The 18,737-nt window shown below is 41.0% G+C and overlaps 1 long non-coding RNA gene across 1 annotated transcript in view; it reads right to left on the bottom strand.

The window, feature by feature from the left end:
- Positions 1 to 7,571: 7,571 nt before the first annotated feature.
- LOC118497314 overlaps positions 7,572 to 18,737 on the bottom strand; it is a 32,990-nt gene continuing 21,824 nt past the window's right edge. Inside the window, exon 2 of the long non-coding RNA XR_004899838.1 lies at positions 7,572 to 7,901. This is a non-coding gene — a long non-coding RNA (uncharacterized LOC118497314). The remainder of the gene's footprint in view (positions 7,902 to 18,737) is intronic.

Here is an 18,737-nt window from a genome sequence, read left to right on the forward strand (position 1 = left end):
AACACAGGCTTGAGGTCAGAGGAATAAAGGCAACTTGGCAATACCTGAGATCTAAACTTATTCTTTCCAGGAACACCAGAGATTTGGGGGTTCACCTAATGATAATAAACACGCGCATGCCATCAAGTGCTTTTGGAAGGAGGGCCTCCCAAAACATGTTTGTTGAATGAATACCACATAACGGTGAATAAAAATGGATGTGTGATTTTAATTGTGGAATCCTCACATAAAGATAGGTATAACAGATTGTCTTATCCTCTTTAGTAGATAAGAGTAGTAAGCATTGGAGAGGCAGTGTTCAAGTTAAAAGGTCCAAGACTAATTCAATTTCTGATTCCTGGTCTAGTCTTTTTATCCATCTCTGAAAGCTTGACCAAATCCAATGCATTTTTCCCCTGTTAACAACCTGGATAATATAGACCCTATTTAAACAGTGGCTCAAGTTTCTCCTGACTTAACTAGCTCAGGGCAAAGCTAGGTTATTCTCTCTTCTGGTCAGGAAAACATTATGGGCAACAACTGGAAAGGTCCACTTACTTCTTGGCTGGTTATATTGCCATATTATTCCCAGGTTAATCTGGATACTTTTAGTAATCACTTTCCTCTGGATTTAAGAGTTTTTCGAAGGGGTTGACAGTGTTTTCGAGAAGTCATCTCTTAAAGGAAGACTGTAACAGAAATTCCCTTTAAGCGCGAGTTTCCATGAAAGCACAAACAAAAATCTACAAAGTTGTGATAGACTATATTCGCTTCTTAATATCCACCATATGTCTGGTTTTATTCAGAGACTAGAGGAGTGGTTTCGTGCTTATTTTCACAGATTATATAAATAACAGCCTTGCTTCTGCTTATTTTTTTATGTGATAACATTTTGTATTGCCCTAAATAAAGTGCTAGGGGAAAACTTAAAACCGCCTCTAATTATTAATAGAAGCAGTCCTCTAAGGTCTTTGGTTAGTGTTTGTAGTACTTTGGGTTGTGAGATTATAAAACTCGGATTGTTTTACAAGCAAAGGTAAAGGTAATTGCTTTCAGGGTTTTCAATATTAATATTTCCATTTTCTGTTGTTCTCCCTTTGATTTTTTTTTTCAGGCTTCACTTAATGACCTATAAATCTAAAACTGAGTTTTAAAAGAAGGGCTCTGCAATATCCTTCATATTTTCCTTTTCTTCTGTGTCTATCTGGATCTTTAAGGACACCGAACACCTATTTGCCCATTCTTCTCTCCCTGTATCTCGGGGCTAGAAATGCAAATAGATCCCTGCCCAGTGCAGGGCCCAGAGGGAAGGAAGGCACGGACATGTGCGGCGTGCTCCCCTGTCCAGGCACTGCGCTAACCTGTTACATATGTGCTGGTATAATATTTCAAAGTGCTAATTGTCCGCTAGAGCTGCCAATTCTCTTCAGCCTGGCAGCTAAATGGAAAAGCAACATGGCCGTGGGGACAATTTACAGTGGGGAACAAAGTTCTTCAGCTTTTAAGTTCAAAGGGCACCATCTGGGCAGGAGAAAGGAACATTTCTGAAAAGGAATGCAGTTGAGGAGAACTGGTTTTTCTTCCTAAATTGACATGGAGGAGATAAAGGAGCCTGGAGCTGGCAACCAAGTCATCTCCCAAGTCTCCGGTTCCCGAAACAGTGGACTAGATGTGACTTTTTACTTTTCCTCCTTGAAATGGTTTTGTCGCTTCTTTGTTTCAGAGGCCACCCAGAATCAGCAGTTTCTCAGAGATAACAGATGGAGGTTACTTCTTTGGGCTTTGTAGCAAAAAAAGAAAAAAGCGTGGAGGACATTTGGATTACTAAAGAACTGATTAAACATTTCAGGTGGGCTGTTTACAGACACGCTGTTTGGTAGTGGACAGACTTTTCCTGTTCTTCCTCACCTGTGAGTTATTATCAAACATCTTATCTCATCCATGTCCTCCCTGATTCTTCCTCTTTTTATTTTAGAGGATTGACAGGCTACTGTTGTGATGACGTCACCTTCAAGAAGTATCACTATGTGGGCTCTCTTGTCTTCCTAGCAAATCTTTGTAAGTTCCCCTTTTTCTGTAAATTGCTCCCTTGTCTATCCACCCCTGTGTCCTCATCATCTGCCATCTGGCTTTGTCACTTGTGATCCCTCCTCTTCCCTCCATCCCCTGCCCCAGCCCGTGCCAGCTGCCACACACGCTCCCCTGGGGGGCGGTACTTTTCACAGGGTTAAATGCAGGATGGAAGGGGGTATTTATTTCCTTTAGAAAATTGTCGTTTTGGAGTGAAAGTTAGGAAGAATCCTCCTTACTTCCTCTTTCCCCAGAAAACAAGCCTGGCCCCTTTCTAGTTACTTCCTGAGTTTCTAATTTTAAACCTTGCCTGCGAAGCCTTCTTCAGAGGGACAGTGACTGTTGCTCTCCGGACTGCGGAGAGAGAGAGAGGAGCTCCGAAGTCTCCATTGCTCGGGATAAGCTGGCTATTTTAGTGGCTCGGCTACCTTGAGTGAGCCGTGTGAGAGGTCAGGGGAGTTAGATGATCGTAGCGGTGGCCCCTGGTGCAGGCGTCACTTTGGACAGCAGATCATGCGTCTCTGTCTCAATTTTTCACTCATCTCAGGATGGGTTTCTACTGCCGCTGAATTAGGATAAAGTGAGATAAACTATATACCGGCCTTTTAAAGATACTTTTAAAAGGCAGAGTAGTGGCATGCTGCAGAGGGAGATACTGTGATTAAAATATCCACTATGTTTTACTAAAGACTAAAGAGATGTACTATTTAGATTGGATTGCAAAGCAAATAAATCTGGTTTTGAAAAGTAAAATTTGAGCCCTGGCTGGGTTGCTCAGTTGGTTAGAGCGTCAAAGCAATACATCAAGGTTTCAGGTTCTATCCTGGGTCAGGGCACAAACAAGAATCATCCAGTAAATGCAGAGATAAGTGGAACAACAAACTGATCTCTCTCTCTCTCTCTCTCTCTCTCCCTCCCCCTTCTTCTCTCTCTAAAATAAAAAATAAACAAATAAAAAATTTTGGACTGTTTTTGACATCTTCATCTTGCATAAATTATTTAAAACAAACAATTGTAAAACTGAGCAAGTCATGTTGATTATTAATTAAACTTCTTTTACTTTAAAAGTTAACAGTCATGCAAATTAAAAGTCACTGTGCAAGAAAAGTGAATACAAAGAACAATGACTGTTGGAGTCTTGCTACTTAGTAAGAGTTCTTGTTTAGTTCCAGCCTTGGAAGAAATACCTTTGCTGGTGTGGTTCAATGGGTTGAGTGCTGGTCTGTGAAGCAAGGGGTTGCTGGTTCAATTCCCAGTCAGGACATATGCCTGGGATGTAGGCCAGGTCCCCAGTGGGGAGATGGGCAAGAAGCAACCACACATGGATGTTTCTCTCCCTCTCTTTCTCTCTCCCTTCCCCTCTAAAAATAAACAAAAGCCCTGAAAGAAAACAAAGTTTTAAAGAAAAAACATCTAAATAAATACTTTAGAAGATATGGAGATCTATTTTCATTTCCACAGATGGAAATACTGCAAAGTTGATTATAGCATATTTATTTCATTCCGATCAATCCCAGTTGAATCTTTCCTTCTATACAAAAAGTCGCAATTTAAATGAAAAAGTGTGCTTTCCTGTCACATTGATGTCCTATGTGGCCTAGATATCAAAATTGATAGATGATACACATAACATTTTCCACCTTGTTAAAAATGGTAATCAAACTGTAAGTTTGTTTCTTGCAGATGTGCTGTGGCAGGACAATAGTAAAAGATTTGGTCAGGGATTGAGCTGAAAACCTGATGTAGTCCGGATAGCCGCGGCACGAGAAAGGAAGAGCGAAAAGGACGCCTGACCAAGAGCCACCTCGCCTTTCCGTGGGAAGCGTCGGAAAGTGGGGTGAAACCTAATTTGCACCACAAGGGCAAGGCCATCATCTTACAACACCATTAACCGCATTCCTGGGAGATTCAGAAGAGCCATGTCCCTCATGGCAACCCACCCCAAACATCTGCAGGACTGTGATGGAATTTTAAATCTGTGTGTGTAATGATGTCAATATTGCACTTTAGAATTTTGCATCTGATTAAAGACAGAGTACTCTCTGCCTTTCAGGGTTTTTTTTTTTTTCTATTACTCTTGTTTTCTATCTTCTACATAGGATTACAAATAATTTTGAGGCCAGGGAACCCCCTCCCCTGCAGGAACCTATTGTTAATTGTATCTCTAGTAGGATTTAACACAGTGCCTTGCTTATTTTGAAGGCTTAATACTTTAAATTAAAATTTAAGAAATGAAATGTAACCCATTTACATGGCATTTGTTTACCAAACAAAAGCTATAAACATGTGTTCACAACAAATAGAATAATACTGATTATAGAACCAGCTAGACAGAAGCATGCTTAGACAACTGAAAAAAAATGTACTGAAAATTTCAAGACAAATCTTGCTCTGGGAAATACTGGGAGAACGTGTATGTCAGAGATGTGCAGGGGTCTCTGTTTGCCCCCTGCTGCCCACTCTCGGGTCAGTTCTCTGCCTTTTTCTGTCCTTCAGGAGTAGAATGTCTGGGAACTTCCATGCACAGGTTTCTGTGTGACCGCAAGTCTTTATTTCTCTGTGAAGAGTGCCCAAGAGTACTTTGTTGGGTTGGATAGGAACTGCATACTTCATTGGGTATGGGAGTTCCGTTTAAACCTCACCCATAGCGCTGTGAACCTTCTCCTCATAACCCTTGAGTTAGCCATCACTTTCCAGTTGGGGCTGAGACAGGGAGGCTGGAGAAAAACAAAATGCTGGAAATATAAGTAAACTCCAGCTTCTATAAAAATAGTCCAGCCAGGGACTCTTTGCATATAAATGTATATGCCACTGCTTTTGAAAACTCAACAACTGTCAACATAGGACCAGAAAGGTGAACAACCTGCAATTAGGCTCTGAAACATATCAGCAAAAGGTTAATCTGGCTCTGTGTATATCTACTAGCTATCTTCTTCCATATGTCATGTGGATTTTACACAATGAAAAAATATACAAATGTCAAAAGCTACCAAATTCAAATTAACAGGAAAAATGAGAATCATCCACATGCATTTGAATGTGTGGCATCAGGAATCTATCTGGCGTTACCAACCACAACTGTGTAGGTTGCTAGAAAGGGCTGAGAAAGAGCCTCATGTCCAAGGTCTGGTCCTGAGCCATGAAATGCTCTGAGCCTCCCTTCTAGTCAAAGTGCCACATGTCATTAATCGTTCACTCATCAGTGCATCCTAAAAATATTTGCGGAAAATCTGCGGCATGAAATGCCTTGTACAAAGAAGCATGTTACTTTTCTGTGCTCCAAGCGAATTCTCTAAGGACAGAGTAATTCATCCAGAGTAGCTTGGGATACCATCCAGACACTAGGAAAGAGGTTAGTGAATTTTAAAAGAGGAATGCTGTACCTGAATTTAAATAACCATACAATTCATGATAAATTAATGGAATCAGGTAAAGAAAAATATTGAATTTTAAAATTTTCTTATTGGGCCCTGGTTGGCGTAGCTCAGTGGATTGAGCGCGGGCTGCAAACCAAGTGTCGCAGGTTCGATTCCCAGTCAGGGCACATGCCTGGGTTGCAGGCCATGACCCCCAGCAACCGCACATTGATGTTTCTCTCTCTCTCTCTATCTCCCTCCTTTCCCTCTCTAAAAATAAATAAATAAAAATCTTTAAAAAATTTTTTTCTTATTGGCTTTATTGTGTACAGGTGACACAAACCTAGATACCAAATTGCTAGATCTTAAAACATTAAAATTCCTGCCCTGCAAATACTATAAGGCAGGTATTAGCTTAAAATAAGATCAGAAAAGCTGAATATAAGAATACTTCCCATATTTCACCAAAGACTAGTGTAGATGAAGACACAGCTCAAAGACAGAAGGATGTACAGGTACCATTATTACTCTCCAGAATGCACAGGACAAGAACGTGGGCGGGGATCAGAAGACCTCAGATCTAGCTTCTAGCACTTTCCCAGTGCCTGGGTGTCCCACCAGATTCCGCCTCTCTCTCCCAAAAACAAGGATAATTAAAGTGACAGGATAATGCATGCCTTCACAAAGCAACCCTTTCTTCACCAGATTGTTGGAATGGTCAAAATGAGAAGCTGTAGATGAACACATGGTTAGAAGCACACACACCTATGTGAAGAAATAACATGGCTTCATATACTTATTCCTACTTGCTTCCCATTCATTGCAATTTGGGGGGATCTTCTTTTGAAATTACATCACAATTTCACTTTCTGTGCCTCAAGAGAGAACCAATCTCATAACGTTAGAGCTGTCTTCCCTTTTGATCAGACCACCCTTCCTTGGTTTAATCACATTACTCATCAGACAGCTTCAAAATCACCTTAGAATTTTTCAGAAAGTTTCATCAAATCCTCAAAGATGAGAACATCTGCCATTACTAAAAATATTGAAAAGAATTTGCCTCGTGCGTTTAGGTCAAATTTTTAGTTTATACATGGCGAACCCTGAGAAAGAAGAAACCTACTAAGCAGGAGCTCATGGTGGCTAACAGGGCTCAACATTTTTAAAAGTAAAAAAAAATTTTTTTAATTAAAAAATTCACAGTCATTTCTACACAGGGGCCTCTCACACACTGCACTTCAGAGAGAACTCTAGGTTGACTTCCAGGCCTCTGCACTTAACTGTCTGCCTGCACTTCACTTCTGCCATCTGAGCCAGCCCTGATAAAGGAGTTCCTGGAATTGTATTTCAGCCAATAGGACCGAGGCTTTCCATATCCACGACAAATAGGTCAGAGCTGCCCAGCTTTGACCAACCAGAACAACTCTCTTCTGACCAATCAGGACAGTACCTTTTAGACCAATCAGATTGTGAAAATTTGGAGTCCTCACTTGCATAAGGATGGACCCATGAGGGACCAACAGTGGGGACTTCTGTCCATATAAGCCAGCTCCCCTCTGACTCGAAGAATACACTTTCCCTCTCTCCCTAAGCCTGAGTTTTCCTGACTGAGCTGAAATACTGATGAAAGCACAGCACAAAGCAGACTGGTGAGGAGCAGAGTAGACCACAGAAGAGCAGAGCAGAGCAGAGCAAAGCAGAGCTGTGCAGCCAGAGAGAGGCCTGGCCCCTGCACCACCTGACCCCAGGGCTACCTCTCAGCCATGCTGTTTGCATAGTCATGCTTTACCACAATTGAGCTGTTTTCCACTGAATAAAGTTTCTTTCTTCACTGCACTCCAAATTAGGAGTTCCTGTTGGCATTGAATTGGTGCCAATGATCATTGGTTGACGATATGTACATATGTACATGTGTGTATATGTGCATATGTGTATCTGCATGCTGTATGAATCCTAAGTGTCAGGCTTGATGAATTTTCACAAAACAAACACATGGGTGAAGGACGTCCCAGTTCTAAAATAAAACGTTACTACCACCCCAGAGCACCCTTTTGCTGCCTTACAATCATTATTAACAATTTACTTCTTCCCCGAAGATGTCTACTATCCTTGCCTCCACCAACATAATTATACACAGGAACGTTATATAGTCAGGGTCCAAAATACGTGCATACTTTTTGGGTTACTTATTCAAAATTGATAAATATCTAAGCTGTTGCACATATTGGTAATTCATTTATTTGCACATGACAATACATTGAATGATACGATGAATATGCCACCATCACCCATTGTGATGGTTTGATGACCATTCGAGGAGAATGTTAACCAGATTGGGACTTTTCAAGAGTGTTGACAAAAACATTTTGCTTAGGAAAAGTAGATGCACAGCTCAAGGGAAAAGTGGCCCAAACAGTGACACTCATCTCAATGAGTTCCTCTTCTGTTTGGAGTCTTGGCTTCTTACCTCTGGCTGCCCTGATAGCTCTTCAAAGCCTTCAAACAGAATCCTAAAAAAATATTTTGTCAAACTTGTCAAATTGTTCTTGGAGGGAAGACCAGTGTATACTAGTCTATCGTGGCAAGAGGTATCTACCTTGAGTTTTTATGGCAAAGGCAAATGACTCAACAGCCACAGGATCCCTGGGGTTGTGCCACAGTCCAAAGGCCCCCATCACTTTTAGCTTCAGAATAGACGCAAGTTGCCAGCAGGAGAAATCTGGTCAGCTGTTCTTCTGGGTCAGCCAAAGCGAAGCTCAGAGCAAATCAAAGCTGCACGGCATTGGCCGTCCCACCTCTCCAGGAAGAGCAGGCGCCTGGCGAGGGCTGCTCTCAGGAGCAGCTCTGATCTACGCACAGATGTTTGAAACCTCTGAATTTTTCCCGTTTGATGTTTTTGGTCTGATTGTTATAGAAATAATAGAAAACCTGAGAGAATTGGCTCATACCTCAAGAGAGCAGTAAAAAATGGTGTAATTATTCCATCAATGTGGGCAATGTTTGTGTTACTAGGTGAAATATCTTAAAAATCAACCCCCTTTTCACCTCCCCGCCCCAATACATGCACATACACACAAACACACCACCCCAAACCTGCCAGACTTGATGTGTAAATTTAAATTTAGGGCACATCAAGGGAATACCACAAACTCCTTTCTCAACTTTCATTGACCTAAAATACTGCAAGAACCACTTTTTGTATTCTGAGTTTTCAGGGTTTTTTTTTAAAGAAAAAGAAAAATGAAATTATGTGACTAAAATACTAAATGTACACTAAACAAAATAGTTGATTCACTACTAAAAAAGGCAGAGTGATAGAGTTAGAAAATAAGTTTATAGAGACAAATACAGTTCACTCATCTCCTTTCAGTTCAAATTTAGTCCTTTACTATATTAACTAATATATTCTAACCTCTGCAAATGTTGTTTTGCTAGATTTATAAGATTAGCATCAAAATTTTTAGAAAAGGAAAACTGAAAATTCAAAATACATGAATCTTTTAACCACTAATTATATTTTGAAATAAGCATTTATCAATATTTTGGTGTTCTTGTTTACAGAGTGACTATATTATAATGCATTTCTGCTGAAGTAATTTGATTCTTTCCTTTTTGAAAATAATCCTGTCCTATTTTAATGGTGGCATGGGATTTCACTGTTTAAACAATTCTGTAATACACTTTTTAAGGAGGAATTCCTTTGGTGAAGTCAACTCTTCCTTTCCATTTATGTTTTCCAAATTTGAACTAGTCATTATTAAACTTTTTTAAAAAGGAAGCAGCCGTTTAAGAACAACAATTTAGGGTATAAATTATAAGTAATTCTCACACCCTATTCAAGCAAAATGAATTGCAGTTGAGATGATCTAATAGATTTTGAAAACACAGTTAGAGCCTTTGATATTAACCTATTCATATTTATCTAAATTAACTTTGGTAACTATAATCCTTCATGGGTGGGTGGGTCGGTTGGTTGTCAAGAGAGCTTCTCCACATAGAAGGGACACCTGTCTCCCTATGGTTCTGAGAGGCAGTCCCCAACACTCAACATGCCCTTAAATTTTGCAATAATATGAACTCATGTTTTAAGTGTAGTTTGACAAGTTTTCTGTGTTCTCATGCTCTTCATTCACTTCCCTTTGGTCGTTGTCTAAAGCCAGAACCCTGCAGGTTATTTTACTCAGACACGTTCAAGCCAGACTGCCAAAAACCTCTCCCTGCAGCTTTAGAAAAACCGTTTCTCAGATGTATAGGAATTTTTATTTGTGGAAAATCTGCATGAATCTAAAATTAAATGCAACAACAGCAATTCATGTCGAAAAGAATTTATAAAGAAGGAAACCATGGCAACAGAATCATTTATTTTTAACTGCACCAATCCTTATCTCTACTTTCACTCCAAATGAAGCACACTTAAGCTGTAGCTTTTTCGATGCTGTCTTATTGCCATTGTAATTCTGCAAGAGTCAAAAATAGCAACAGGAATTGTCATATTTATATTACTAAGTACTGTGCAAGCCATGCTTCTCTTCATATTGACTTGCTCACATGATGCTGTGAATGGCTTGTGAGGAGCTGGTGAGGTTATTGAGAGGAAGCTCAGGTAGCACATCCTACAGGGTCAATGCCATGGCTGATGTCAATGACATGCTCTCCAGTGGGGAGATTGGGGTCCGCCTGATTCAACTACTCTGGCTCCGCATCTTATCAGAAGTGAGCTGGCCATGCATTGCAAATACAGATGTAACTGCAACATGTTCCAACACAGCTCCCTTCGGCTCCCAGGGACCCCGTCTGCACACAGTATCTAGAAAGCTCTGATTTTTGCTATACTACTGCTGATCTTACTCACATCACCACACCAGAACTTACTCTTATAATGTAGATGCTTCGCATAAGCAAAGGATTATGCGCTTTAGGCAAAGACTGTTTTCTTAAAATATTTTAAAAGTGCTTATCAGAAGTTTTTGCATGATTGATAACACTGAAAAACATCAGCTTATTTTCCTACAAATACTTTAAAAAACAACTCAGTTTCAAGACTGTTATGAGCCTAAAAATCTAGTAGCTTATTTTAATACATATCAACTGATTGGATATGGTATTTGAAATGTGTCTTTCCTAATCCCTTTGTCTATCTTGATTTCTGTTAGCTGAGTTGCATGAAGAACTCAGGGTGTCCAAAGATAATAATTCATCCTGAGCCGTTCATTCCAGAAGAGCCCTGAGAGAAATGCAGACTTTAGCTTTGAAGATCAAAGACTTGGGTAATAGAAACAGGCACAAAAATATATCTGAAGGCTTGAAGGGCATTAACCCGATACATCAATTGACTCACATGGAAAATTGATCTTATATTTTCTGAAATAAATGGGAAATCTGATTGTTCAAAGGGCTCTGGCCCAGTTATCTGTGAACCATGCTCAGCGTTAAATAAGAAACTGCAAGAAGGCTCTGTCTTAGGCTGATTACATCAAGAAAACGGAAGCGTGGGTTCACACTAACTTCTTCCTTATTTAGCCCATCTGTTTCTGTAGCCCAGTTTCTAGAGTTCCCCTCCACCCCCTTAGGTTGGTCTGCAGGTCAAATTGCCTGACATGGTTTCACTGCAGCCAGTGGTTACCAGGGTTAAGGAGAAAAATCACAGTCCCAAAATGGAGTCACTCGTGCTAAGTCTGTGATACCTGAATTTAGATTTAATGCCTGACCTACTTGTAGGTTCAGCCCCTCCTAGGAACGTGACCTTAGATCAGTAAGTCTGGAATTTCCTGATCAACATCGAGGAGAGAATCTTCCTCATAAGGCCCCTGATGCCCTTCCCCACCAAAGAAAGATGCTGTTGCCTGGAACAATCTTTTCTTTTCTTTCACCAATAACTTCCTTTTCCCACCAGGTTCTGTCTATAAAAATCTTTCATTTCCCACAGTTTCTTTGTGTACCTTTCTCTTTACTAGATGGGATGCTTATTGATTCAGGAATTGTTCAACAAAGCCAGTTAGATCTTTAAATTTACTAACTTTTGTTCTTTAATACCAGGTATATTAACGTAAAAGCTTTGCAAATTCTCACATGGATACTTAAAAAAACGAGTGAATATTTAATCCATGGCATTAAGTGCTCTGGTTTCCCTGAAGTAAAGGAAAACAAGAAAGACATTATTTAGAATCATTTCTTTCAAATTAGACAAAGCCGAAGGTATATCTATCATTTTCCACCTTCAGTCCAGAGAAACAAAATCTTTCTCTCTTTGGAGGAATTATGAGTTGAAAAGCAAGAATATCATGCAGTTTCTCTATTTCCGGAGCTGCAGTTACTTTATTTTCTATGATTGCTCCTTTGTTTCCACCATTTCCCATTTTGGTGGCAGCTCTGAGGATGCATTCAGCAAATATCAATTTTGTCCCCACAAAGTCTGAGTCACTGGTCATGAACAATGTGAAGCGTGGAAGCTGGGCTGGGCAAGCACAGAAACGGGAGGGATCCAGGTGTAAATAAGGTTTAAACAACCATCTTTCACCATCCTAGGGAGGCATGCAAAAAAGTGCTTATTCGGCAATAAAAACAATCATAAGAGCACAAAAGTAAAGAAAAAGAATAGAATTTTCCCCCTTAAATTTTGTGTAATATTGATAAATGACCATCCTTGAAACAAACCAATTTTGACATTACAATTCAATGAACAGATAAGAAAAAAAAATGAAAGATGATTCTCTTTGAGCTTCTGGGCAGCTTTCTGATAGTCAAGCCTTATCAAGGTGGATGCCTTTGCATTGAAAGAATTGCTAAGATGTCTAACATTTTTAATTATTTGGATATGACATCAGAAAATTTTTAAACAGACCAATTAGGTGAGAAAGTGGCAGGGGAAGTTTTGAAGTTTGTCTGAACAAATTATGCCAATTCTTCAGTGGATGTAAATATTTAAACTCTTTTCCATTGTCAGCACACAGCGTGATGAAAAGAACTCTGAAGCTAGCATAAGACAATTGAAGACTTGTCCTTCAATATTTTGTTTATAGCCAACCTATTCTTAAGTGGATGTTTTAAAGGGTCTAATGTATATAGGATGACGGTGAAAGTATGTGTGGCCATCAAGGCCAAGGGGGAGAGAAGCAGGGCAGACGATGATTGAGATTGAGGCAGAGGCGTGTGTGTATCTGGAGGCACTGGCCCGCGGCCAGGACAGAACCAGTGCTTTGCCCTCCAGCTTCTCATCAACTGTCCTGAAGGGCAAACAAGCGCTTGCACAGTTCACATTATCCGTGAGCTCCGTGATAATAGTTGGTCAGAAGAAGCATAATGATCCCTGGTACTCAGACTTGAGAGAAATTTCTCCCTCCCTTGAGTCCCCATAAAAAGTCAGTGACTCATCTAGTGAAGCTGGTGGGGAGCATCCTCACTGTGAGCTGGGGGTGTTTCAGGAGGAGCTGCCCCCTCTCAGGCCCCTGGGGTCTCTTCCCACCCACTCTGCCACTCTGTAAATGAAGTCACATAACCTCTTGCTGACCAAGATGCTTCAACTGAAAAACAAGGGCCTGGGTGATCTCTTGGGCTCCATCAGCAGTAAATTCTGTTCTTGGATTCTGATCATGATAGCGGGTCCTTAAAATCTCCTCTTGCTAACATTTTTCATCTTGGAATGACAAAATATTGTTGAAATAAGACTGGGTACTGCGCTTGTATGCATGTATTGCAACATTTTCCTCCCTGATCACTGTCTCAGACAGCATCCAGGAAGGAAACAGGATCGGTCATTTGAAAAAGGAACATGTAATGTAAGGAGGTATTAACTGGTAGCAGATGAGTCGCCACGAAGAGGGGATAAAAGCGAACTCAGAAAATGCCGCTGGGCGGAGAGACAGTACCCGATGTAGGAATGCCTTGGGAGGGGGCATCGACTCTGAGGCTGAGATTGAGACTTCGCTGGAGAGGTGCGACTGGGCCCATGGGAGGGCAGAGGGGTCCACCAGGTTACCCCAGGCCAAATCTAGTGACAGCCAGCTGGCAGGGGGAAACCCGGGCTGGGGCTGCCATGTAGAGAGCCTCCCACTGCGGTCCCAGAAAAACTCACTGAAGGGCACGTGCCACTGGACCCCCTCCCGCACGTATGCCTCTGTGAGCCTCCCCCGAGGAACCAGAAGAGAGAAAGCAACCAAATCAAGTGAAGTCTCTTTTTGGCACCTTTTACTGACATAGTTTCAGCTGGCAAAGGAGAGATCCTCCAGGGCTCCAACTCCCGAACCACAAAGCAGGGTGATGAAGTATGAATTTGGAGCTCAGAGGCGACAAATTGATCATTGGCATACCTTCCTTGCCCTCAGTCATTAAATATCAAAACATGCAGTGTGCATTTACACAACGGTCATTACTCTTTTATGCTACAATATACACAGTGATGCATTTTACAATATTCAAAGAGTTGGGACACAAAACAGTGGCAATGGGGTCTCGGGCATTAGTAATTTCTCCAACAGTACCATAGGCAGCTCACAAGGAAAGTTTGTCAAATAAGCATAACATATTGCTATACTGACTTACTAATATTCATAGCATACAAGTTTGTAATTTAGATGCACAATTTTCAACTTTTTCACCTCATGGCACATGTACACTAATTGCTAAAATTCTGCAACACGCTAAGGTACTATATTTTTTGCTAATCTGAAAAAAATAGGCATAATTTTGATTTATACAAACCAAATAGCTATTGTTGGGTAGGCTGTTGTCATTTTTTAAATTTGACAACCTAAGGGAAAGAGGTGAGTGTCCTTGACTAAATAGTTAGGTATTGTGTGTTCTAAAATTTGTTTCAGCACACCAGCTGAAAATCCCTGATTTAGACCACTGTTATATTGCTCTGTGAGCCAATAATCATCCAAAAAAGGAGACCATATGGTGGGTAAATGTTCATTCATTTATTCGGTCAGCCAGCAAATATTTGATGAGTACCTACTCGATGCTAGATGCTGGGGAGAGAGAACGAGATAAGAAATTCAATGCCCCAAAGATTACACAGTGATAAGTGCTGTGAAAGCAAATGATCGTGAGACTTTACCTGCTCAGGAAGGTTGGGGAGAATTCCCTCTGGAAGTGCAACTGGAGGTGAGCTGAGAGGGGGTGTGGTGGGGACAGCATTCCAGGACCAGGGCACAGCCTGTACAAAGACCCTATGGTGGAAAGAACAGCCATGCCGGGGACTGGAAGGAATGTGTGCCTGAGTCTGGGGACCACGGGAAGGGGTCGCTGAGGGAGTGAGTTCTCTAGCTGTGTGCCTGAGGCTTCACCTGAACCATCACTCCCTGGGTCTCTGGCCCACCGGCCCACACCGCAGACTTGGCCTTGCCAGCCTCATTAAGTTTGTGAGTTGCTCCTTCTTCTAGTAAACCTCTTTCCCTGTGTGTCACACATCTTCTTGGTTCTGTTTGTCTGAAGCACCCTGACTAAGACAGATTTTGATGAGAAAACATCATGAGGATACTTCCTAAGACTTTAATCTCTATCTCCATGGTTCTCCGTCGGGGACAATTTGGGGATATTTGGGGATGTTTGTACATAGCTTTGGTTGTCACCACTTGGGGAGGGTGATATCAGCATCTAAAGGGTAGAGAGCAAGCTAAACCTTTTAAAATGAAAAAGATAGCTCTCCACAACAAAGAATTGCGCTATTTATATTTTCAATGATTGCAAGGCTGAGAGAATGTGCTCTATCTGCATGGATAGCCAGGAACATACCTTCAGCAGGACTAGGGGTGAGGGTTCACGTGAGGTGGTGGGAGGGGACACCCATGAGAGTCTTCTTTTGCACTTTAAAAACATCTTGCTCCAGAGGAAGTTTGTAGCTGATACACATTCAAGTCAAGGGGTCTTAAGAAATACTGCTGCCAATATTAGCCTTGTAAAACATTAAGTAAAATTTGTTTATTGTCTTTCACAGTGCTATTATTTTAAAATCATAGCTTTAAAAATTCTGGACTCCATCCCTGAGGAAGGAGTACGTGAACAGCAGCATTATTCAAATGGCTTCATATAACAGAAAATCAAATGGCTTCACATAACAGAAAACGTTAAAGCACAGATAATGTCCATCATTTAATTTTAGCTTATTCAAATGACATGGTACAGATTTCTGTGGAATTAAAGAATCAGTTTTCTATTGACTGAACTTTCAGACTTAAAAACATTTTCAGCTAAGAATGCAACAAATTCCCCCAAATTTCCTGGTTCAGTGTTATTAGATCTATAGGAAGTCGTACATATTGCAGTAGAAAGGTAATGGAAACTGAATTCTGAGAGTTCTGATGTGAAGCCAGAACCCCTTAGGTAAGATCTGAGGAGGAAGGACCCCCACTGCCTCGGGAAGGTTTTGGTGTTGCAGGGACAGATGCAGAAATGAGGAAGAAGACATTTATACAGCACGGTGTGTCACCTGGCGCGTCACAGGACAGGTAGATGGGGAGTAGTCACCCTAGCAGGGGTGTCTGTCCAGCCTCTTGGCGTCTCTGGGCCGCATTGGAAGAAGAAGAGTTGTCTTGGGCCACAGATTTAATACATTGTGACATGTAATCACAAAAAAATTGCACAATGTTTTAAGTAAATTTACTTTTTAGTGTGGAGCCGCATTCATAGCCATCCTGAGCTGCGGGCCGCACGTTGGACACCCTGCTTGCAGCTTATTCAATTTACCTCCCCTCCAACTTAGGAAAGCCACTTGATATGTTAACAGGTGGCCACCTTTTTATGGAATATGTTCTGTCTAGAGACCATAAAATGGTCAGTTACAGAGATACTTCTATAAAAGATTTATATTGAGATTTGTTTCCGACTCTCTTCAAAATGCAGTACAAATATTGAGATGTCTTCATTGAATAGGTTTTCACCAGACATGTCTGTGTATTTAGGAAAGTAAGGACTTTCCTTGTAAATCCTAATGGAACTGGGTAGATGCACCAGCCTACAGTGAACTTCATCAGAGAGCCAGTTTTCACTGTATTTTCAAAGTAGCCAGCATGTCTTCTGATCCTTAGAGAAACTGAAACTCTGGAGGACCAGGCAGGGTGGGGAGGTTGGATTTTGAACGAATGCTGAAAACCCACTGGAAATATCTAAAAGTAAAACTGTCCCTTAAATTAATATTTAAATTCTACTATCTTAATGCAAAGAGAAAAAAAAAAAAGAATTCCCATGCTGGCTGGGAAATAAGTAGCCAAGAAAATGTTCCTTAAGTAGACAAATTCTCGAGTATTATAATCCAAGAGATTCCGTTTGTTCTCATCTTGGTGACGAACTATACATCACTCTGTGTTAGGTTAAGCTCTCTAGACACTTTTATTAACCTCTGTCTTCGAGCTTTTCCTCCTCTATTATCTGCTTAAAACAAACAAGCAAGCACCAGAGCAGCGATTTTCAACCCGGGTGCTGTAGGAATTTTTCAAACATGCAGCACCTGACTATTTAGTCGGGGGCACTGACCTCTTTTCTCTTCGATTGTCAAATAAAAACATGACAACAGCCAACACAACAGCAGCTATCTGTGTGAATGAATCAAAAGTATAATTATTTTTTTGTCAGGTTGGCAAAAACTGTAACATATTTTTTGGTGTGCTGCCGAATTTCAGTCATTAGTGTCTGCGTGCCAGGAGATGGAGAAAGGTGACACTTGCTGGTGTAGAGCATTAGAAAGCATTGTGACAACTCGAGTCCTTTAGTTGTTACCAATCAGCAGTGTGTCTCAGATCCTTAGCCCCTGATCTCATAAACACTAAGTAATATTTGAAACTCCGGAACTCCAGATGGCCTGTATGAAGCAGCTGAATATTCAGTCCACAGGACTGAACTGCGTGGCTCCTCCTCTGTACTTGAGTGGGCGCCAACACTACATCTTACTCCCGGTGTTTACACGTAACCACCTTTCACTCACGGTCCCGATAAGAGAAATTGCATTTGGTTGGAAGTGGAAGCAATCTAGATAGCGGGGGAAAGGAAGTGTTGATGAGAACACCACTGCAAAGGCGATGCCTGCAATTTTTAATGACTGGCCTGCAAAGAATCAGGGGCACAATTTACAAAAGCACCGGACTTCCTACCTCTGCAGCATCACACTTTAAATCAAAGAAAACAAAGATTTTAAAAGAGGAAACATGTGGCCAAGAGTTCACACTGCAGTCCCTGAAATCAATCTACGCCACTGGAGGACCCTTTAAAGGTTACAGTCTTTCCCTTCAGGCTTGGTGCTTTTTGTTATTTTGATACTTAACCTCTCTGTGCCAGACTGTTGGCTGGCAAACTATTTTCAAACATTTATATGACTTTTGCTTATGTATTCCAGCGAGGGAAAGTCTTTTTGTTATAGGCAGTAAAAATCGAGCCAAACAGATAGTCAGGGCTGTAATTTGCAAAGGTCAAAGGTCATGACAAGTGAATGACTCCAGAGGCCTTGAGGTCAAAGGTGCAGCTAGAATCCCACAACCTCCATTAGGGTTTTTACATCACAAAGGAGAGCAGAGCTTTTCTAAATCCGGTGAAGGAATCCACGGGCATGCTCACGTTTGTTCCTCGAAACATTATTTCAAAATGATTCTGTCCATGATAATTTTTTTCCCTTGACACCAAGTGGCATGAAATAGGGGTTTATATAAATTGAATGTTTCCTTAGCGTTTTCTTAGTATTCTGTATTGGCAACCTAGAGGAGGAAGAACTGAGATTAATATGTGATTGTTAAGTGGAAAATAAGCACAGTTTTAGAAGATCAAAAACCCAAACCATAGAACTGCATTTATCTTCTTTGTTATTTCCTTTTTTTAAACCCCATGTATATCTATTGAATGTACCTAATTTTTTTTTTCCTTGAAAAAATAACTAAGAGCAATAGCGACCTTTTGTGCTTTCCCTGTGGGGTCTCTCTTTTCGCCATGTTCTTAATACAGGTCCAGAATAAGTTTTTGTCACAGGAAACAATCTGGTATTATCATTCCGTGTTCTGTTTTGTGTCTTGGCTAATTTAAAACAAGTAAAACGCCACTGACGGCAGGGCCACCGTTCAGGTCGGAATGTCTGTGGCGGATCCCGCGATACTTTAGTAGCTGCAGCTCCATCTATGCCCGTGTGAACTGGAGGAAAAGGCAGAACCTCGCTTTTCAACTCCATTGGTCTCTAACCTCTCGCAAGTACTTAATTCCTCATAGAGGAGGAAATAGTCACGCTGCGGAATCCTGTGGCCCAGGAAGGGTAATTGGATAACATCTTTTGAAAGATTTACAAGGCTGCCAAGGATTTTTGCCAGCTTTAAACCTGATTGATTCAGTGTGAAAAGATCTGAACAATTCTGACCTAAA

The sequence above is a fragment of the Phyllostomus discolor genome, chromosome 11, assembly GCF_004126475.2.
Source record: "Phyllostomus discolor isolate MPI-MPIP mPhyDis1 chromosome 11, mPhyDis1.pri.v3, whole genome shotgun sequence".
NCBI lineage: Eukaryota > Metazoa > Chordata > Mammalia > Chiroptera > Phyllostomidae > Phyllostomus > Phyllostomus discolor.